This window comes from Mobula hypostoma, chromosome 22 (assembly GCF_963921235.1).
Source record: "Mobula hypostoma chromosome 22, sMobHyp1.1, whole genome shotgun sequence".
In the NCBI taxonomy this organism is placed as follows: Eukaryota; Metazoa; Chordata; class Chondrichthyes; order Myliobatiformes; family Myliobatidae; genus Mobula; species Mobula hypostoma.
Window position 1 is genome coordinate 28,557,045 of NC_086118.1, and position 23,754 is coordinate 28,580,798.

The 23,754-nt window shown below is 41.2% G+C and overlaps 1 protein-coding gene across 5 annotated transcripts in view; it reads left to right on the forward strand.

The window, feature by feature from the left end:
- Nucleotides 1–23,754, forward strand: part of LOC134360240 (septin-9-like) — a 341,520-nt gene that overhangs the window by 250,389 nt on the left and 67,377 nt on the right. The gene's annotated exons all lie outside the window — the stretch shown is intronic.

The window sequence follows — 23,754 nt, forward strand, 5'->3', positions numbered from 1 at the left end:
TTGTGTTGTGCAGCATAGATAGTGCCAGGGAAAAGATAGGGAGTATAGCAAGTGCCCTTTTAATGAGGGATTGGTGCAGGAGACTCTTCAGCAGCAATAAAAATGACTGAAACGATGACAGGCACTGAAACTGATACTAGGCCAGCAGCAAACCAATGAAAACTGTGTGGACTGAAAATGAGAATTTAATGACTGGAAGCTTTGAGGCTGTTTCAGAAAAATGTGAAATTTTAATGTACTGATAACTAAGGTGAAAAAGTTTTATTTTCTGACATTGATTGTTACTGGGCTGATCAAATGCATGCCCAACAAAATAAAGAACAATGTTTGAAATCAGCAAAGGCATCGTTACACAGATCATTTAACAAAATGGCCTGCTTGACTTCACACGTTCAGAAATTGCCCCTCCTTCATTTCCTAAAGTCCTATTTTTCCATGCCAAATAACGGTCTATTTGACCAAACAATAGTTCGATAAATCACTGTGCAGGGCAGTCCCAGTCCGAGGGATTTCTTTTGAAAGAAAGCTGTGTAGTGTGATTGTTGACCCAAAGACTAAAACTACCTTGTTTTGTGTGAAAGCAAAACTGTCTTTTCCACTTCTTTGCTCCTTGCCTCTTGATTGCCCCTTGCCATTCCGTGACTGTAAATGACAATTTGCGGTTTCTTTCAAGTACGAAGCAACTGGTATTGCATCCTGTGTGCCGGTAGAGTGAATGCTGCCATTACTGCTTGCATTATATACCTGTGCACATATTAAAGGTTTCTGCTGCAGTGTAAAGTGTTGTGTGTGTGTGGTTGGATCAATACTTCTATTTTAGCTTCAATTTGATTAGAAAGACTGATAAAAGCATGTGCGATATGGTAGATAGAAGGGATTCGTTTTGTGAGAACAGACAGTTTGCAGTTGATCAGATCTTCTTGCAATTTGGGTTCAAACCTATAAGCCATGAAGTAAGAGCCTTGTGATAATGTGCACCCAGAATAATCTAGTTCTATGTTTAGAACAACCTCCATTCAGATGGAAAGAGGAGATTATTCAACCTTAACAACACACACAAAATGCTGGAGAAACTAACAGGTTAGGAAGTAAATATTGAGAGAAATAAGCAGACGATAGTTTGGGCCAAGACCTTTTAGCTTATGTATGAGTGAAAGTGGAATGGATACCTGGGCACAAATTAAGAGATTCCTTCATTTCCCATTCCATGCGACTCAGCATTATGGACAGTTAAGACCTGGCCAACGGTTTTCCGGTACATTGAGAAAAAGGTTCACTGAAATGTGACTTGAATTTGTTCGCAGGCTACAAACGATAAACAAAAACCAGGATTTTTTTCAGATGCTCTGCCAACAATATTCGATGGTATTATCAGCACCAGTTTCTTCATCTTCAGCATCCTAATGGTTGTCAATGACCAGAGACTCAATATTAATAGCCACATAGATACTGTAACTCTAAGAGTAGGAGGGAGGCTGCATTTCATGTATGGGGTGAACATCCAAATGCCTTTCCACAAGCTACAAGATATCAAATCAGAATTGTGATAGAATTCCTCTTTATTTGTGTGGTGGAAAATGGCATTGCAACTAGGTGTAAGCTTTCGCAGAGGAATTGTTTCTATGTTACTGTTTTCAAGTGACATGTCAGAGGTGGTAGTAAGCTATGCTGTTGAATTGCACATCCTGCTGCTGGGAAAAAAAGACATAATGGGAGTTGTGTGGGGAGTTCCAGAATTTAGGCCCATCTTTGAAAGAATGGTGATAAATTTTCAAGTTGGTGTGATGGAAGTGCGTTTGTCCTGTCCTTCCTGGAGGCAGAGATTTTGTTAGGTGCTGCCAGTCTAACTGTGAGTGGATTTTCAGATGGTACACACTGATGTTGGTACAAGGAATAAATCTTTGGAATGAAGGATAGGGAACCAGTAGAGATGATTCTTTGCCCTATATTGTTTTGGTGAAACAGGGCCAGAAAGCGGGAGAATGCTTGAAGTGTGAGGGGTGGGAGGAAGAGGGTAGACAAGCAGAGAGAGTGAGAGGCCAAGTGGATGGATGGAGTGGGTAAGAGTGACAAAGGCATGGGGGGGTTGAAAAATGGAGGGAGATAGAGAGAATGGGGGAAATATTTGCACTGTTAAGATCGCCTGCATCACTTTCAGCAAAATAATTATAATCCACAGTTCAATCATAATGAATTTCAGATGACAATTCAGCATGTGTAATCTCTGCTTTATGGCTGTTTGGCTCATGAAAATTCATGCTTAATTCACAAGTTACTAAAGTTTGTGAGAACAAAATTCACTTATGGAATTTTTGTCAAAAATATAAATGAAAGCAAAATGGGAAAGAAACAACAAATTTTCTCTTTTATTTTTAGGTGCTCAAAACAGTGGGGCAATAAGATTTAGATATGCTGTCATCACGTTGATTTGCCTAGCATATACAGCCAAGCCCCTCCTTTGCCACAACCTCGCCAGTCTGACAGCATGTGAGCAGACATCTCAGACTGCAGTTTCTTCTGTGAGGCATTTCCTCTAGCAGGCTGCACTATGGGGAGCTGCTGTAATGATGGCCGGCTTCCTAAAATTATTCCTCAGTCTTTACTCCACTTTCACTATATCACCATGCTTCAATTACCTCAGGACTTCTACACCGCCATTCTCTTTCCCTCTGATCTCCACTTCCTAAACCCTTTCCTAAGCCATGAGTCATGTACACCAGAGAAATGGTTTCACAGGTGATGAGTACAGCTTTGCTACACTGTTCAATATCCTCAGAGTGGAGAGGACACAGCAAAGGACAGTCTCAGCTCCGACTGCCAACCCATCCTGCAGAGATTATCATATCTAAATCTTAGTGCTTCACAGTGTTGAGTGACTAAAAAAGAACGGACACAATTTGTTGCTTCTTTCACTCTAGCCTTGTCTAGCTGTTACATTGTGGCAGTGAGTCACTTTGTCATCACTGATAAAATGGCTTAATATGACAGAAAACATCCTGTAGGAATTTATCTCCACTTGTAACATGGAATTCAATGGGAAAAGGCAAACTGGAACACCCCCCCCCCCCCGCCCACAACTAACATGGAGATAGCTTGGAATAATTCTAGATATTATGTGTGCAATGTTATTAATCAAATGAAATACAAAGTTAATATTTTAAATTAAAAATACAAACACGAAGGACATGTATTACAATTGTGACCTGTTCGGTGTACTACATGTAGTCGCTACATAGTGCAAGGTGAATTGTATAAAGTGCTGTTAATACGGTGCAAACCTCATTGTCCAAGGATTTGAATTGACCTTGATATTCACTCAGATACGTTTTCAGGCATTGAAAAATTTGAAATAAGGTCAAGGGGTACAGGGATTGCAGAATGCTTGGAATAGTCTCTGATTCAGTTTGAGCATTTGTATATACTCTGCCAGTAGGCAGACAAATAATTTTGTAAACTTTTGATGTCATCTATACATTGTAGTGTTGTTGGATTTGAGCTGTGAGCCAGGGATTCTGGTATATAATGAGTTAATAAACAAATACCTTATTGTCACAGATTACATCTTTAAAAATCTGGCCAAACTTTTTGTAAATATCCTTGTAATATTGCCCATTGATTGCTGAAGAAGAGCAGTGATATTCTCTGGGTATACTGATCAAACCAGCAGATTATCTAACATGTAGGAGTGTTTAAACCTCAGTAAGAGCAAATTGACTTGAGGTATCTTTGGTTATGAAATATTTTGAGGTATCCAAAGCTTTTGATCATTTGAGGCAGGAGATGTGGAATAAAATGATGCATAGCATAGTCATTACAAAGAAGGTCAAAATGACCCTGTCCATTTTACACTGTTGGCATCTGGAACTAATTTATACCAGAATGAAGTAGTACTGCCACTATTTAGCTAATTTTCATTATGAATTGTTCTATTTGGATACTTAAGTGGTTAGAAATAGGATCAAAATTTGTACTGTCTCAGCAAAAGATGATAATTGATGCCTAGAAATTGGATTGCACAGTCCTGGCTGTTTTGGTACTGCATGACTGAAAAAGCAATTTAACCCTGGTTAAGTTGCATTTGGGGTCCATTTCCAGATCCAATAAAGCCACTGGCAAATTTGATTGGTACTTATGATGAAGATGCCTTTGTAACCTCTGTGATTTTCCTTTGGGAATGCATGTGATGATGCCATTCCTCATAATTCACCTGTTGGGGGAGTTTATTGTTCATAATTCCCTCCCCTGCACTCAACCCCATCCCTTCTTCTTTTTTGTTTTACCGCCACCTGCTAGACTTCTTGTGTTCCAACCAAATATGTCCTGGAGTTCTCTACTTTAGACAATCTAGTTCAGCCTGCAGTTCTCTATTAGCATCACTCTGTAGTTGCAATTCCTCGTGAATGCTTAATGCACTCATTAGATACTGCCGCAAACTGCTATTCCTCCCTAATTTTGTCACGTTTTCATGTAGTTGCATTACCTCAATTACATTGATTTCATCTACATCACCTGTAAGTCTAAAATCGTCTTGTTAAAGAATAGTAATTATCGCACGTTATACTTTTAAAATTGCTGCTTTTCCAAGTCTATCTGCTTTTTCAGGTTTTCCTTTTCTTGGATCGTAGCCTGCAGTTGTTTACTGAGACCTTGGAATTCTTCTTCATTTGCTTCCATGTTTTCATTTTATAATCTGATTGTAGATCATTCACTTTGCAACAAATTCCTTTTCCTTTTGTATCCTTGTAATAATTTCCTCCATTTTCCAATCTCTTTCCAACTCACCGTTGTTCTTGTCGGGTACTTCTATTTGTTGTTGGAGTTCTGCATATTTACCTTGGGCTTCAACCATAAAATCTGAGGATTTTCCTTAAGTTCTGAAACATTTCTTGACCATTTGCGATAAATATACTGCCATTAAGATTCCATCTCCCCTGCCTGTGAACTGTTGGATCCTCCATTCAGCGTTTCTTTGACTTCTTCCCCCATCCCTATGCGTCCCGTTGAAACCTCAATGTCGTTCATGGACTCTTCCATTCCCAAGCTGCTGCTGATCTCTTTTTTGCCCACCTTTTCCCTCTGACTGACTCTATCAATCACTGACCTCCATCCCCCAGCGATAAATGTAGGCCTCCCCAAACCATTTTTACTCCCAACCCCCATCCTTGCTGTTAGCCAGTTTGATGGAAAACAGAGGACAACCTAAATGCACCCAGGCTCTAGTATCCGCAACACCCACCCCCCCACTCCCAGCTAGATGTAGGTCCAACAGGGCTCACGGTTGATCTCCTACCTTCCACCCTTTTCAAGGAATCACTGGATTTGGAAATGTGAACTGTAATTGATAACACTAGTATTGTCACTATTCTACCCTATCAATGCTCATTCTAATTGCTGCTTAGGGTGCACTGAAAATTCTACCCAAGACTGGAGCCATATTATTCTGCCCAAAACTATAGCCTATGACACCAGAAAATATCTATTCTGTCCCTTCACTCTCTGCTGCCATTATGTGAACAGAACTTCAATAGGACTTTTCCACACTTTTGACTCCCTTTCATCCAGGACAAACGGGTATTACTAATTTCTTCAAGGACTTGAAACATCAAGGGAGTCTTGTCCAGGTATGTTCCATACTTCCTCTGAAAAGGCCTCCTGATATTTATTCCTCACGTTTTGCATCCTTCCAGTCTCTGCTATTCATCCCCAGTTGGTTTTCTGCCAACCTCAGTTGTACGATTCACATGACCCGTGCAACTCAGCTGATATGAGGACATCTGTGGGCTTGTTTCCCATGTGCATCAGAGCATTGAGCCCTGAGCAAAAGCCTTTATATGTTTTCCAGTGCAATCTCCATTGGGATTGATTTATTATTGTAACATGTACTGAGCTACAGTGAAAAGCTTGTCTTGCATACTGTTCATACTGACCAAAGTGAATTGAGGCAGAGTGAGGTAAACAATAGCTGAGTACAGCATAAAGTACAATAGCTACAGAGAAATTGGAGTTCAGGTAGGTAATGAGGTGCAAGATCATAACCAAGTCGAGAGTCCATCTAATACATTTACTAGTCTTACAGCAGTGAGGTACAGTCTGTCTTTGAGCCTGGTAGTGCTTTTAGGCTTTTGTTTCTTCTGAGATGGAGAGGTAGAGGGGGAGAGAAATACATATTACATAAATAAATAAAAATATATATAAATATAAAATGTTCAGGGTGGATAGAGTCTTTGATTATATTGGCTGCTTTACCAAGAAGTGAGAAGTATAGACTGAGTCTATGGAGGGGAGACAGTCACAGACAAAGCAGTTGATATACCAAATGTTGGTGCATCCAAATAGGATGCTTTGTGATGTTATTATTCTGGAAGTTCTCTTAGAATGCTAGGTTCAATGTGCTAAGCTTAAACTTGTGTGAATTCTCTCATTCACCAGTTCCTACATAATCCTTCGGAGGTAATTGCTGGATTGGAAAATGTGAATTGCCTATCTCACAGGTCTGAAAAATGCACCTTTTAACTAGTATATTTAGCCTGACCACTTGCTGGTGTCTGAAGCTATTGTGTTAGACATACACTTTTTGACTTCTGTAATGTTCCCAGAAGAGGCCTTGCCTCTGGTTGGACTTAAGTTCACCAATGCTCTTGTCCCTGCTCCTATAACCAGTAGGAATAATGTCATCATCTTTTCACGTGTAACCATGTTTCTCAACTTTATGACTCTCTGAGAGACCTTGATGTTATTTTTCGTCTTCAAACAATGAGGATGAACATTATCATTTTCATTTGACTTATACACGTGGCAAATGGCTGAGTTCTCTAGTATTCCTCAAGCTCACTGACATATTTACCCACCACAGCTGTCTGCCTGCATTACTGCTTTGCCTATGAGACAACTAGCAAGAATAGAATTGCCAATAAAACATCCTCCAGTGGCTTGTACAACAATGCAGCACATCATGTGCATAGTCTTTAAAGATACAGTTGAGTGCGTGTTCTATGATTTTGAGTTTACTAGATTGAACAGATGATGTATTCCAATGTGATGTGTGTTCAAGCGAAGGAGAACTGTGACCTATGCTGGGGATTAAATAACAACACGTTTATATGTATATAAAGAGTTTTATAGCCACTTTACAGATCAGATTGTGACTAATGGGCCAACATCGATGTTTCACTATGTCAGTTTGTGTTGAACTCTCCCATGCTGATAGTCAGGTTGACCCAGATAGATAAATTGGCAGCTGGACATTGCTGTGAAAATTGGTTTGCAGCTCAAGTTCATAATAGGGAATACGCTCACATCTTTTCTTGTGTGTATGGACAAGCTTATTCTCTTGACATTCACCATGACATTTCTGTGCTAATCTTGTGAGCTGTACATAAATGTCCATCATTATTGGAGTCAGCTACAAGAGCTGAAGATTCACACATAATTTTTCTTTGATGGCTATAATAAAACTATTCATAATTTTTGTGCAACTCATTAATACGACAGTATGACGTGCACTGTGGAACAAGCACAGCCTCGTGCTTTTTGCTTTCCTCAAAGGAACTTTCTGATCTGGGCCACTGGGAAAAGACACCCAGCAGAGGTCAGGAATAAAATGTTGTGTTGAAAGGAAAGTCTCTGTTATAGTCACTCCAGCCACTGCCGAAGAAATGATAATCATTTGTTGCAAACAGAAATCCTGTGTAAATTGTTTCCACACCATTGAGAACAAAGATTGCGTTATTAGGAAAGAAAGGAAAATATTTTTGATGTATTCAAGAGCATAAATAAGTAAGTCAGTTTTACTTTTAATCATTAATGGAAAATCTAAAATATTAAAAAACTTGAACTTAAATAGGCAAATGTTTCCTGATCAAAAATAAAAGCCTCCCATATACATATCATGAAAATGCATTAAAATACAAAACCACATTATTAATGAATTCTTCAGTTTATACTTTATGAATCCCCTCTTTTGAGGGACACTTTGGAGAACCATCTTAAAGTGGTTGATACAATTGCTATTTTAAGACATTAGGCTTTCTCATGGTTTTTCATTGAATGAGGGAGAATCTTGCAGTTGATGAAAATCATAAAACTGAAATCGTAAAACAGGAAAATCTGAGGATAAAATACTGGCGATCCTCAGCTTGTCAGGCAGCATCTATGGATAGGGAAATACAGTTGATGTTTCAGGTTAAAGAATTTAGGAGCAGAGAACTTGTGGAGAAAATGGGAAGCGATGGCTAGGGACATAAAATATTGCCAGTGTTTTGCAGTTCATCACACACTATTAGCTCCTGTTTACATTGGGTTAACACCTTCATTAAGCTTTGTTATGTGACTTGAACCATTCATATTGTGATTTTCATAATGGGCATACCAAATTATTCTCATGTCAAGCTGCATCTTTTTATAAAACGGAATGATCTTTTTTCATAGTACTTTGGGATGAGACTAATTTTAGAGTCTTTTCTCACTTTACAAATCTCATTCTACACAAAGTGTAGCCAAGAAACTTTTCTCATGAATTCAATACTAGGCTGCTTCAATGTCAAACAGAAATTAAATAGTTTAGCGGTAAAGCTTTCAAACAGATCCCTCGTGGTAGGCTGATCCAGAAGAATAAAACACATGGGATCTATGGAAAATTGGATTCCAAATTAGTTTTTGTCATAGAAGGGAGAGGGTAGTGGTGGAGCCATATTATTCTGACTGAAGGTCTGAATGTGCCAAGAGGTTCAGTACTGAACCTCTTTTGGATGAAAATGTAGATGGGCTGATGGGCTAAATTTTCAGATGATGCCAAATTTGGCGGTGTTGCAGATAATGATGAAGGTTGTCAAAACATGTGAGCAGAGAGAATGGCAGGTGGAGTTTAATCTGGGTAGTCTAAACTGCTGCACTTTGAGAGGTCAAACACAAGTGTAAAGTATAAAGTAAACAGTAGGACCCTTAAGAGCACTGAAGTACAAAGAGTTCTTGGGGTCCAAGTTGATAGCTTGCTAAAAAGTGGTTACACAAGTAGATAGCATACTTGCCTTCAACAGTGGGTTGTTAAATATAAAAGACAGCTCTATAAAACTTTTGTTAGGGTGCATTTGGAGTCTTGTGCTTATTTCTGGTCACTATGTTACAGGAAGAGTGTAGAAACTCTGGAGATGATGCAGCAGAGGCTCATCAGGATAGATGTCTCCATTAGAAAGTATTTTCTGTAAAGAGTGGTTTGCTGAGGAGTAACATGATAGAAGTCTATAAAACTGAGAGGTATGGATAAAGTAGATTACTCCATTTTTTTTCCACGATGGAAATACCAAATGCCAGAGTGCACAGTGATAATTTGGTGTAGAAAGTTTAAAGAAGATTTGAGAGTTGTTTTTTTTACACATACAGAGATACTTGAAATGTGCTGCCAGGTGAAGTAGTGGAAGCAGTTATAACATTCAAGGGATGTTTAAGAGGTATATGATCAGACAGGAAAAAGGATGGTTATAAAGTACAAACGTTTGTAGGTGCGGGAAGATGGAATCAGTCTTGACTGTCATCATGATCTCCTCCTGTGCTATATTCTATGTCCCAGCTCTTTGAATGCATGTGTGTATCACATGTGCAAGCATACGCACCCCCTAATAATAGCCCACTGATGTTTGCTGAAAGCACTGACATTGTTACTCTGTAAATTGCTTTGAGTATGTAGATTAGGAACTTCTCTTGCATGCTTATTCAACAGAAGCATTGTTCTTGTAAAACTACAAAAAATTGTTGGTAGGTACTCAACTTGCTCACTCTCTAAACACTAAAATTTCTTGAAGCTACTTCAATAATACATTCCTTTGATGATTTGCATTGTGATATGGGTAATGATTACTCCTGCATTAATGTCCCTTTTGTTCGATCTTCACACTCCACACATGACTTGGAACAAGTGGGTGTGGCTTTTTGTCAAAGTTCAAGAGCTTAGCTAACAGTGCCTGGTAAGTAAGAACACATCTTCAGAAAGTGTTTTTATTTCTTTGCAAGATATCTGTACACTACATGGACGTGATTGATTGAAAACTGCATATGGTCTGCAGCAAATTTTTAAAACCATGCTGCTTGCTGATGCTGGGGAATGTTACAGAGAATTTTATCAGTTGTTTATCAAATGGTTGGATTATGCAAGTATTCCTGATATGTTGTGTTTGATTGTTTGACCATAGTTTTTTAGTGACTGGTGACTATTGCAAGATTCTTTACTGCTCGTAGTACACTCAAGTTAATGGAGAGTATTGTGTAACACTGTACTAAAATAGTGTTTTTGAGATTGTATTTTAAGGGAATGGTATAATTAGATTGTCATTGATAGGACTTTGGCCTTCTCTTTTTCAGAACTTCTTGTGGATAACCTTACCTTCTCACCTTCACCCTCACCTTTACCCCCCTCTCTCTTTCTCTATCCCTTCATCTCTCTATCTTTCTCTCTCCCTTCTTCTCTCTCTCTTCCTTTTTCTCTCTGTCCATCTCTCTCTCCTTCTTCCTCTCCTCTCTCTCTCTCCCTCTTTCTCCCCTCGCCCCCCTCTCCCCTCTCTCCCCTCACACCCCCCTCTCCCACTTGCCCCCTCTCCCTCTCTCCCTCCTAGAAGTTTGTGAAGATTCCACATGACATCTAAAACTTTTACAGATTCTATCGATGTATAGTGGAGAGTATTTTGTCTGGCTGCATCACAGCCTGGTATATGTCTTTGAATGGAAAATCCTACAAAAAGTAGTGGATACGGCCCAGTCCATTGTGGGTAAAACCTCCCAAAATTGAGCACATCTACATGAAGCACTGTCGCAGGAAAGCAACATCCTTCATCAGGGACCCCACCACCCAGGGCTGCTCTTTTCTTGCTGCCATCAGGAAGAAGCTCCAGGAGTTTCAGGACTCAAACCACCAGGTTCAGGAACAGTTAATACCCCTCAACCATCAGGCTGTTGAATCAAAAAGGATAACTTCATTCAACTTCATTTGCCCCATCATTGAGAAGTTCCCACAACCTATGGAATAACTTTCAGGGACTCTTCATCTCATATTCTCATATTTACTGTTTATTTATTTTTTATTATTATTGCTTTATTTTTGTATTTGCACAGTTTATTACATTTTGCACACTTACTGAATGTCCAGGTTGGTGTGGTCTTTCATTGAGTCTCATTATTCCATTATGGATTTATTGAGTATTCCCACAAGAAAATGAATCTTGGGGTTGTATATGGTAACCTATATATACTTTGTTATTAAGTTTGCTTAGTTCTTAGAACTTTGAACTTTAAACTAGAGACTCAGTCTGTTAGGAGGCTGCCTGTTCCTGTGATGGTAATGATGACATGGGGATAATGCCAATAGTGTTAGCTCTTGGCGGTACAGATCTTGGCTTGGGTACTGCATTGTCAGGAGGGAGTAGCTCTGAAGCACAAATGTTGGAGTACTGGCTGTGTCATTTGATCTTAATGGAGGTTCTGCACTACTTGTCTCAAGATCCTGTCCCATTTCTACAACTGGACCTGGATAGTTCAGTTTGTGTTAGTTTTTAGTAGCCTCATAACTGAGCAACAGCCGATCAACGCGCCTTCTCCAGATGTTATGATTGCTAGTTTCCACTAGCACAGGACTAGTTCGAGCCACCACCAGCATCACAGGTATCCACTTTGTTCCAGAGATGTCTTTCCATTAGACCATAAGAGCAGAAATAAGATATAGGAACAGAATTAGGCCATTTGACCCATCGAATCTGCTCCACCATTTCATCATGGCTAATCCAATTTTCCTCTCAGCTCCAGTCTCCTGCCTTCTCCCCGTATTCCTTCATGCCCTGACCAATCAAGAATCTATCAAACTCTGCCTTAAATATACGTAAAGACTTGGCCTCCACAGCTGCCTGTGATAATGAATTCCACAGATTTACCACTCCCTGGCTGAAGAAATTTTTCCTCATCTCCATTCTAAAAGGATGCTCCTCTGTTCTGAGGCTGTGTCCTCTGGTCCTAGACTTTCACATCATAGGAAATACCCTCTCTACATCCACACTATCAAGGCCTTTCAACATTCGATAGGTTTCAATGATGTCACCCCTCATTCTTCTGAATTCTGGTGAATACAGTTGCAGAGCTATCAAGCGCTCTTCATTTGACAAGCCATCAAATCTAAAATCAGTTTCGTGAATCTCCTTTGAACCCTCTCCAGTTTCAGTACATCTTTTCTAAGGGGCCCAGACCTGCTTCAAAACTCCAAGTGAGGCATTACAAATTTGTTTTTATTATTCTACTCCTGTTGAAATGAATGCTAACATCACATTTGCCTTCCTCACCACAGACTCGACCTGCAGATTAACCTCTAGAAGATCCTGCATAAGGACTCCCAAGTCCCTTAGCACCTCAGTTTTTGTATTTTCCCTTCATTGAGACAATAGTCAACCCTTTTACCAAAGTACATGACCGTATACTTCCTGACACTGTATTTCATCTGCCACTTCTTTGCCAATTTTCCTAATTTGCCTAAGTCCTTCTGTAACTTCCCTACTTCCTCAAAACTACCTGTCCCACACTTACCTTCATATTGTCTACAAACCTTGCACGAAAACCACCAATTTTATCGTCCAAGTAATTGACATATAACATAAAAAAAAATCAATCCCAACATACATCCCTGTGGAACACCACTAGTCACCGGCAGCCAACCAGAAAAATCTCCCTTTTCCCACTCTTCGGCTCCTGCCAATCAGCCACTACTTAATCCATGCTAGAATCTTTCCTGTGATACCATGGACTGGTAGCATGTCAAGCAGATTCATGTGTGGTACCTTGTCAAAGGCCTTCTGAAAAACTAACCAATTCTCCTTTGTCTATCCTGCTTGTTACTTCCTCAAAGAATTTCAACAGATTTGTCAGGCAAGATTTTCCCTCGAGGAAACCATGCTGACAATGGGCTGTTTTATCATGTGCCTCCAAGTACCCCGAGACTTCATCCTTAATAATCGACTCCAACATCTTCCCAACCACTGAGTTCAGAGTGACTGGCTTATAGTTTCCTTTCTTCTGCCTCTCTCTCTTCTTGAAGAGTGGGGTGACATTTGCAATTTTCCAGTCTTCTGGAACATTCCAGAATCTAATGATTCTTAAAAGATCATTACTAATGCTTCCATGATCTCTTCAGCCAGCCCTTTCAAAACCCTGTTTCTAGTGACTTATCTACCTTCAGACATTTCAGTTTCTTTCTAGTAACGATAACCACACGTTTCATGCCCCTGACACCTGGAACTTCCACTATACTGCTAGCATCTTTCACAGTGAAGACTGATGCAAAATACTTTTTCATTTTGTCTGCCGTTTTGCTGTCCCCCATTAATACCTCTCCAGCATCATTTTTCAGCAATCCAATGTCCATTCTTTTCTCTCTTTTACACTTTATGTATCTGAAGATACTTTTAGTATCCTTTTTAATATTATTGTCTATTGGCTAGCTTTCATTTGTAGTCCATCTTTACCTTAATGACTTTTTTACTTGCCTTCTGTTGGTTTTTGAAAGCTTCCCAATCTTCTAACTTCCCACTAATTTTTGCTCTATTATATGCCCTCTCTTTTGCTTTTATGTTGGCCTTGACTTCTCTTGTTAGTCATGGTTATGTCATTTTTCCTTTAGAACACTTCTTCCTCTTTGGGATGTATATATCCTCTGTCTTCTGAATTGCTTCCAGAAATTCCAGCCATTACTGCTCTGCTGTCATCCCAGCCAGTGTTGTTTTCCAATCATTTCTGGCCAATTCCCTTTACTCCACTATAATACTGATACATCTGACTTTAGCTTCTCCTTCTCAAATTTCAGGGTGAATTTGATCATATTATGGTCGTTGCCCCTAAAGGTTCCTTTACCTTAAGCTCTCTAATCAATTCTGGTTCATTGCACAGCACCCAATCCAGAATAGTTGGACTTCCAGTAGGCTCAACCATGAGTTGTTCTAAAATGCCATCTTGTAGGCACTCTAGAAATTTCCCCTCCTATAATCCAGCACCGACCTGATTTTCCCAATCTATCTACTTATTGTGGTCTCCCATGATTATTGTAATACTGTATTGCCCTTTAGGCATGCATTTTCTATCTCCCATTGTAATTTGTAGACAACATCCTTACTACTGTTTGGGAGTCTGTATACAACTTCCATCAGCGTCTTTTTACCCTTGCAGTTCCTTAGCTCTATCTTCCAACCCAATGTCATTGCTTTCTAATGATTTGATTTCAGTTTTTATCAACAGAGCATGCCGCCCCCTCTGCCTTCCTGCCTACACTCTTGATACAATATGTATTCTTAGACATTAAGCACCCAGCTATAACATTTCAGCCATGATTCAACGATGCCTACAGCATCATATCTGCCCGTCTGCAACTGTGCTGCAAGTTCATCTACCTAATGCCCTATACTGCGCACGTTCAGATGCAACACCTTCAGTCTGGTATTCACCCTTTTCTATCTTGTCCGCTTTTTACATTGCAATTCATCCTGTTGACTGCATTTTTACTCGAGGAAGAGCCCTTCCTCAATGCACATTGCGTCTGTTTGTAAACCAGCTACCTCATCTTCAGCACCATTATCCACCTTTCCTAAGATACTTCTTGTATTGAAATATAGGCAGCTCATGAGACCATATGACATAGGAGCAGAATTAGGCCATTCAGCCCATTGATTCTGCTCCGCCATTCCATCAGAGCTAATCCCAAGTCCCACTCAATCCCATACACCTGCCTCTCATGGACCCCTGCAGTGTATATTCAGTTGCTTGATCTTGCTGACATTGAGTGAGAGTTTGTTGTTATGATACCACTCAACCCAGGACACTAATCGCATCATGCTTAACCTTTCGATTCCTTGTTCCGGGCAAGTACCCTCTCTCCTGCCCTGAAAATTCTGTACTTCACTTTAGTCTCTCTGTTTGCATGGGTTTTCTGATTATTTAGCACAATCTGTTTTGTGTTTGGGGGTCTAAGCAGGTTAAGCCAGGAGCAAAGCTGACTTTTCATCAATGCAGTGGTTGGAGCCATTTTGGTGGAGGTGTGAGCTGTATTGGCATCATGTCAGTAAGAAAGTGCTAAGATGCTGGTTAGTATCCACTTCTCACTGAAGTCGTCAGGGCCTGTTTCTTTGTTTGAAGGCTATTAGTGGCTGGATGGTATTCTGCTCATGATGCGCTGAATACTGTTTGCTGCCATAAATGCTTTGAACCCTTCAGATAGGAATTGTAGGCCATTGAGAAAACCCAAAATGGCTAAAGATGGAATGTAATTTTTCAGCACACCTTTCAGATGTAATGCACTTCTTGGTGGCAGCTTTGGGCCATTTGGTGTGTATGTCCACTACGACCTAGAGCATGTGGCCTTCTACAGGTCCTGAAAAATCTATGTGACTCCTCTGTCATAGTTCTTCAGGCCAATCTCATGGGTGCAAAGGAGCAAGTTAAGGAAAATTTCTCACTCACTGACAATGTGGGCATGCTTTGGCCTTGTCTTTAGTGGTTACATCCAATCCTAGCTACAAGAAGTAGCTGTGTCTGATTTTGTTCATGCACACTATGCCAAAGTGTACTGCATGTAGCTTGCCAAGCACTTGCTTTTTTAATGATGGGCGAGTGAAAATACAGTAGCCCCATAGTAAACATCCTGCTTGGACTGTGACAGGGCCCAGTGTTGCATTCGACCAGCAGCCAGGGAAGGAGTGCCTGCATGTGGACCAAAAATTGACGTCAAGGGGCGATGATCTGTCAGTAGTGTGAATCATCAACCAAAGAGGAATTGATGGAATTTTTTAACTCCAAAGATAATTACAAGTGCTTCCCGTTCAATGTGGGCAGAGGCTTTCTGCCTTGCTTAATGTCCTTGATGTGAAAGCAATTGGACGCTCTTCACCCGACAGCATAATGTGTGAGATAATTGTCCCCACACAATAGGGTGACGTGTCACAGGACAACGGTATGGGCAGTGATGGGTTGAAGTGCATGAGTACTTCAGATTGTGACAGAGTGGTTTTGACCTTTTTAAAAGCCTCTTCACAACAATCTATCCACTGATGGTGTGTTGACATATTTAAAAGTTCATCAAGTGGTTTCAGCATGCGAGCTAGGTTAGGAACAAAGGTTCCGGACCCTTATCCCATATTCCCTGAGTCTTTGTTGTGTAGGTGCTTTGAAGGTGCTCATGCTCATTTTACCCAGTAATGAGTAAGTCATAAAGTAGCTTTGTACCTCGTCGATCTGCACAGGATCTGTTCCATTGCTCACTGAAAAGTGCAGAGTTGAGGTGATAACAAACAGAAGCCGGCATGAACTTTGTGAGTCACTATGGTTCAAAGTTCAAAGTAAAATTAAGTATCAGAGTACATACATGTCACCACATACAAACCTGAGTTTCTTTTTCTTGCGAGCATACTCAACAACTCTATAGAATAATAACTGTAAACAGGATCAATGAAAGAGCAAGAATATTGAAGACAAACTGTGGAAATGCAAATATAAATAAATAGCAATAAATAATGAGAGCATGAAATAACAAGACAACGAGTCCTCAAAGTGAGATCATTGGTTGTGGGAACACCAGGAATAGAATGAGTGTAGTTATCCTCTTTTGTTCAAGAGCCTGACTTTTGAGGGGTAGCAACTGTTTTTGAACCTGGTGATGCAAGTCCTGAGGCACTTGTACCTTCTACCTGATAGCAGCAGCAAGAGAAGACTGCCTGAGTGGTGAGGATCTTTGATAATGGATGCTGATTTTCTACGGCAACATTTCATGTAGATGTTCTCAATGGTTGGGAGGACTTTATCCATGATGTACTGGGTTGAATCTAATACTTTTTGTAGGAATGCATGGTCCACCTGTGCTGATGGTCAACATTTCCTGTGCCTCTGGCTCCACATGCTTCTGCAAGTACGCCTAACAGAAGTCGTTCTTGCTAATGTCTGTCCTTCAGCCAATCCTGCAAAAAGGTCATCAATAAGGGGAAGAAGGCATTGTTCAGCTCTAAGACCCTGCTTAATGGTTACCTTAAAGTCTCCACAGAGCCTTAAAGATCCATCCTTTTTTAAGATAGGAACCACTGGAGTTGCCCTTTTACTTACATACACTGATTCCAATACCTTACTTGGACCAGTCTTTCCAATTCAGCCTCTTTGCTTTGACGGTCTATGGAGCAGATCTTGCCTTCAGGCATTTGGGTGTTGTCTTAACAGCCATCTTAACAGTGATTCCTTTCATAGTGCCCAGTTCTCCATTGAATACTTCTGTGTGTTTCTTCAATATATCTTGTAGACCAGTGCACCCACCTATCAAATGCACTTCTTGCCTGTTAGTTTGCGCTGCTCCAACCATGAGTTGCCCAGAAATGCTGGATAACTGCCTATAACAATGTGCAGTGCAAGTTTCTTTCTCTGTTCGTTAATCTCCACTGTGACATGTACTACGCCCTTCAGTCGAACAACCTCACCAGTGTAAGTCTTTAAAGACAACTTTGCCCCCTCTGGGGTGAGATGCTGCAATGTCTCCCTGTGAATTGTCTCTGAAACCAGTGATACTGCAGCACCCCTGTCCACTTGCATCCTCACTGTGGCTCCATCCCACTGCAGGGTCATCCAATTGCTGTCTTTGTGTCCTGAAACTGATAATACATGCCAAGCTCCTTCCACCACAGAGTGAGAGTCACTCAGTCCATCTTCAGCATCTTAATCAGGTTTCTTTTTGCATTTCCAAAGTTCATTTTTCTTTATTACTGTGTTTTTGTTTAAGTGTCTTTTTATTTCTAAAGGCACATCCGATATATCCCTTTTTGCCATAGCCTCAGCTATCTAAATCCTTATACCAGCATTTTTTGGCTGAATGCCCCATTTTGCCACAATGGTAATATTGACTGGCACAGAACAGATTGACCAGTGACACTTTGAATGCAGTGCAGCAGGGAGTTCAAAAGCCTAATGGCCTGAGGGAAGAAACTGTTTCCGATCCTGACTGTTCATTAAGTTTCAGCATAAACCTTTTGACATGGGAAGATGTGCTTAATAGCTGTGCTTTTTTAGCTGCCATCTTCATATAGGTACTAATCTCAGCTGACTTCTATAACAATAGTCTGTCTTCTGAGTTTATCATGTAAAGTGCCATTCTGTGAGTGCCCAAAATCAGTGTTCAGACACTTGCTTCAGCATCGCCATGAACTGTGAAATGGACTCACCTTCCTCTTGTTTCCTGTTTTTGAAATCAAAATCTATTAGCAATAATCAAACGTTGAGGTGAATAGTGCTTCTTTAAGACTTTAACTAGGTCTTCATAAGGCTTAACCCCAGACTTTGCAGGTTGCATTGGACTGTGTAATAAATTAACTGTTTTTTCACCCATTGCAGTCAGAAAAGGTTGGAACATGAGTATCATCTGAAATTTGATTCACCGTTGCAAAAAATACAAATCTTCCAGTATATGAACTCCATTGCTCTGTCGTTTCATCACACAGTCCCATACTTCCAAACATTGCCACCATTTGCAAACACAATAATGTTCCAGAAGTTAATTTGTCTTATCCACTCCTCCCCCTCCCCCTCTCCCGCCCTCTCCTTCCCCTCCCTCTCCTTCCCCTCCCTCTCCTTCCCCTCCCTCTCCTTCCCCTCCCTCTCCTTCCCCTCCCTCTCCTTCCCCTCTCTCTCCTTCCCCCTCCCTCTCCTTCCCCTCTCTCTTTCTCCCTCTCTCTCCTTCCCCCTTCCCCTCTCCCTCCCCCTCTCTTACCTGTTTTATTTAACTGTCCCTTTCTCATTTTTCTTCCTCAGGTTCTTCACTCACCATGCTTCTTGCAGCCATTTTCTTTTTGCTCACCTACATTATACAGCGGTACACTGCCAGCATTACACACAAACTTTTCTTGCTGAGGGGAACAAAAGATTAAATTGCATGAGGACTTGTCACCTCGTCGTCAGTTGTTATGTTTGTGGTCATGGGAAGCCGAGTGCCTGTGAATACCACACACTCGAGAGACGGAGAAGTGAGGAACAAACATGTAGCTCTTTATTTTGCTTTTAGTCATCTACCCAGAATGCTCTCTCACATTACATTCAGTACGTAACACACAGGGAAGCTTAACAGCACCCCATAAGGGTCAAAATGTCCTTGAATAGATAAGCTTCACAATAGGTGCTCATCAATTAAAGTCAAAGAAGGGGTTTCCTCTGAGAGCTCTGACTGGAATTTTCTAGCAAAGAGACCTGTGGAAGTAAGAGTCATTTTGTACATGTGACAAGATTAACAGAAAATATATTTATAATTACAGTAGGCTAGCTGTTGCCAGTGCAGCAATCCTGTTAGGCCCTCATATCTCCCTGTACCCCTGCATACTATCTCACTTGCATTCTCTCTCACATACCACCCTATGATTCCTTTTGGCATTAATCTACACTAAGTGGTAATGTATGGTAGTAAATTTGCCCATGAGCATGTATTTGGGATGCAGGAGAAATCTCCTATAATCACTGGAAAAGCAGGTAAACTCCACACAGACAGCACCTAAGCTCAGGCTTGGAGCAGGCCCCTAGAGTTGTAGGACAGCAGGTCTAAATGGTGTAGCAGTGCACCACCCGTACAGCAGATCTACACGGGACTCCAGGACTGTGGAGGAGACCGGATCTGAATAAAGGAGCAGGCTTCCCAGGGCAGCTGGCCGACTTGTGCTTCTTTGGCTTGTGCTTTCAGGTGCCCCATTGCTTCAGAATTTTTCCCCAGAAACCCCTCAATCCACACCACAACATGGACTTGCTTCACATGCCTCTGAACTAGCAGAGCACACCAAAGAATGGAATTGAATTTCCAAGCACCAGTTCCAATGACAATAAAGACAATTGACCTCATGCAGTAATTCTTGGTAATTTCTGATCAAAAATGGATAACCAGGCTTTATTAATGTATAAGGTCAATTGGTTTATTTTTGTCACATGTACTGAGGTACAGTGAAAAACTGGTCTTGCCTACTGTTCACTGTTGGGACTGCACAGTATGTAGTGGTCAGCATCATAATATAACAGTGCCAGTGACCCAGGTTCCTTACTGGTGTTGGTAATGAGTTCTCACTGTGACTGCATCAGTTTTCTCCAGATGCTCCGGTTTCTTTCTGCATCCCAAAGATGTACGGGTTAGTAGATTAATTAGTAAATTGGATGTAATTGTGTTTGTTGAGCCAGAAGGGCCTTCTGTTTTGTGAAGAGTGAGGACGCCACTTTGTAGACACCAGTGCTAAGGTGTCCTGATGAAGGATTTCAGCTGGGGATGGCAACAGTTTACTCTTCTCCACAGACGCTGCCTGACCTGCCTGAGTTCCTCCAGCACTTTGTGTGCACTACTTGATTTCCAGCATCTGCGGATTTTCTCTTGTTCGCGTTAAGGATGATCGTGTCAAAGATGATGGTGCCTATCTTACTGATTGCACACTGCCGGTCAAGAAGTCAAGGACCCAGTTGCAAAGAGAAATGTTGAGTACACGTCTAGGATTATGGAAATGTGGCTGTTTGGAATTATCAGTTGTATTTAACCTTTGTCCACTTTTTTTCATGGTTATTCATTATTTTCACTGGGATGATTTCCATTCTATACACCGTCTCCTGCTGAGCATGGCGGAGAACACTGGATTTAATTACCGAGGTAGCAGGCACAGAATAGAGATTTGCTTTTGTCGATGAACTGGAACATTTCTCCACTCAAATAAAACTAATCCAAGCCAAAAACTGCTGTGGCATATGATTCAAGAGGAAAATATCTAGCAAGTTACTCTGTAAGGACACAAAAATGTGAGATTGTGAAGATTTCTGAAGTGTACAGAAAGTAGCTTCTGAAAATCTCATGAAATATTAACCATTACCTCCTAGGACAAAGTATTACTGCAAAAAAAACAACAAAACCCTGCTAATATAAAATGGAGGATGAGTTGCTTCCAATAATAAATAATTGGGCATGTTAACCAGCATTTCTAATTTCAACAGCATAATTAACTGTACAAAAACAAGTGAATTAGATTAGATTAGATTCAACTTTATTGTCATTGTGCCGAGTACAAATACAAAGCCAATGAAATACAGTTAGCATCTAACCCAGAAATGCAAAGAATATTGTTATTTACAAAATAACAGTGAATAAAAAGTAAGTTCTACACCACACAAATATAAAAGTACTGAGACAGTACAATATGGGTGCAGTACTGCTTAGCGCTGTGATGTGAGGTTCAGCAAGGTCACAGCCTCAGGGAAGAAGCTCTTCCTGTACCTGCTGGTGTGGGAGCGGAGGCTCCTGTAGCACCTACCGGATGGGAGGAGAGTAAAAAGTCCATGGTTAGGGTGAGATACATCCTTGATAATGCTTTTCACCCTGCCCAGGCAGCGTTCATGGTAGATGTTTTCGATAGTGGACAATTGGGTGCAGTTTTCACCACACGCTGGAGTGTTTTGCAGTCCGATACGGGACAATTGCCATACCACACTGAGATGCAGTTGGTGAGTATGCTCTCAATGGTACAGCGGTAAAAGGAGGAGATACCAGATTGTACCTAGGCTTGAGGACCTGAGTTACACAAAGAAGCTGTGTAGGCTAGGACATTATTCCCTGGGATGTTGGAGGTTGGGGAGTGACCCAATAGAGCTATGCAAGTTCGAGGAGCATTGACAGGATTGAAACACATGGTGTCTTTTTTTCCCCAGGGAAGGGGTGTTTAAAGACAAGAGGGCATAAGTTTAAGATCAGAAGCAAGAGAGTTAAAGGGGACGTTAGAAGCAGCTCCTTCATATAAAGGATAGTGCATGTCTGGAATAAGCTGTCAATAGTGGTTGAGGCCAGCAAAAACTACAGAAGAGATAAGCGGAGCGGCCATTGTCGTCAGGAGGCCAGTGGTGAGAGAAGAGACGACAGGCTTTTGCTCATTCAGGCTTCAGTGAGGTAAGTGGGTAGGTGGACTTCGTTTTTGTTTTTTTCTTTTTTTTTGAGGAATGGAGAGCATGTCAGTAGGATTAGTGTTTTGCTCTGGGTGTCAGATGTGGGAATCCTGGGAATCTTCCAGTCTCCCAGATGGCCACATCTGCACCAGGTGCACCGAGATGCAGCTCCTGAGAGACTGTGTTTTGGTTCTGGAGCTGTGGCTCGATGACCTGAAGCTTATTACGGAGAGTGAACAGGAGATAGAGAGGAGCTACAGGGAGCTAGTCACCCCGAGGCTGCAGGAGTTAGATAAGTGGGTGACAGTCAGGGAAGCGAAGGGAAGAACCCACACAGTAGAGAGCACCCCTGTGGCCTCCCCCTCAGTAATCGTTATCTCATTTTGGATGCGGTTAAGGGGGATGACCTGACAGAGGACGACCACAGCGATCGGGTTTCTGGCACTGATCCTGGTTCCATGATGCAGAAAGGAAAGAGGAAGATGAGGAATGCGGTAGTCATAGGGGATTCCATAGAGAGGGGAACAGACAGGAGGTTCTGTGAGCCTGATAGAGATACCCGCATGGTGTGTTGCCTCCCAGGTGCCAGGGTACGGGATGTCTCGGATCGGGTGCAGAGTATTCTGAAGGGAGAGGGTGAATAACCATAAGTCTTGGTAAACGTTGGTACCAATGACATAGGTACAAAAAGGGAGGAGGTCCTGAAGAGAGAACTCAGGGAGTTAGGTAGGAAGCTGTAAAGCAGGACCTCCAGGGTTGTAATCTCAGGATTTCTGCCTGTGCCATGTGATGGCGAGTGCAAGAATAGCATGACCATTAATGTGTGACTGAGAGACTGGTTTAGCGGGTAGGGCTTCAGATTCCTGGATCACTGGGTCCTTTTCTGGGGGAGGTACGACCTGTACAAAAAGGACGGGTTATACCTGATCCCAAAGAGTTCCAATATCCTAGCTGGCACATTTAATAGAGCTATTAGAGAGGGTTTAAACTAATTTGGCAGGGGGATAGGAACCGGAGTGATAGGGTTGAGGAAGGGGAAAACAGAAATAAATCAAAGATAGCCTGCAACAGGATTATAGAAAGAACAGGAAGGAGTTGAGGCTTAATCACAACCAGGGACATGAGTTACAGGGCAATAGAGACGTGGTGCAGTTAAAACAAAAAGCAACAAAGTGAAAGTGTTATATTTGAATGCACACAACACAAGGAATAAAATGGATGATCTTGAAATTCAGCTACAGATTGGCTAATATGACGTTGTGGCCATCTCTGAAACTTGGCTAAAGGATGGCTGCCATTGGGAGCTGAACATCTAAGCACATATGGTGTATCGGAAAGATAGGTTAGTATGCAGAGCGAGTAGTGTGGCTCTGTGCATAAGAAATAATATTAAATCATAAGAAACAGATAAGAGCATGGACTATTGTGTGCAGTTTTGGGCTCCTTATTTTAGAAAGGATATACTAACATTGGAGAGGATTCAGAGAAGTTTCACAAGAATGATTCCAGGAATGAAAGGATTACTGTATGAGGAAAGTCTGGCAGCTCTTGGGCTGTATTCCCTGGAGTTCAGGAGAATGAGGGGGGATCTCAGAAACATTCTGTATGTTAAAAGGCCTGAACAGATTAGATATGGCAAAGTTATTCCCATGGTAGAGGAGTCTAGGACAAGGGGTACGACTTCAGGATTGAAGGATGTCCACTTAGAATAGAGATGCAGATAAATTACTGTAGTTAGAGGGTGGTAAATCTGTGAAATTTGTTGCCATGAGCAGCTGTGGAGGCCAAGTCATTGGATATATTTAAGGCAGAGATAGATAG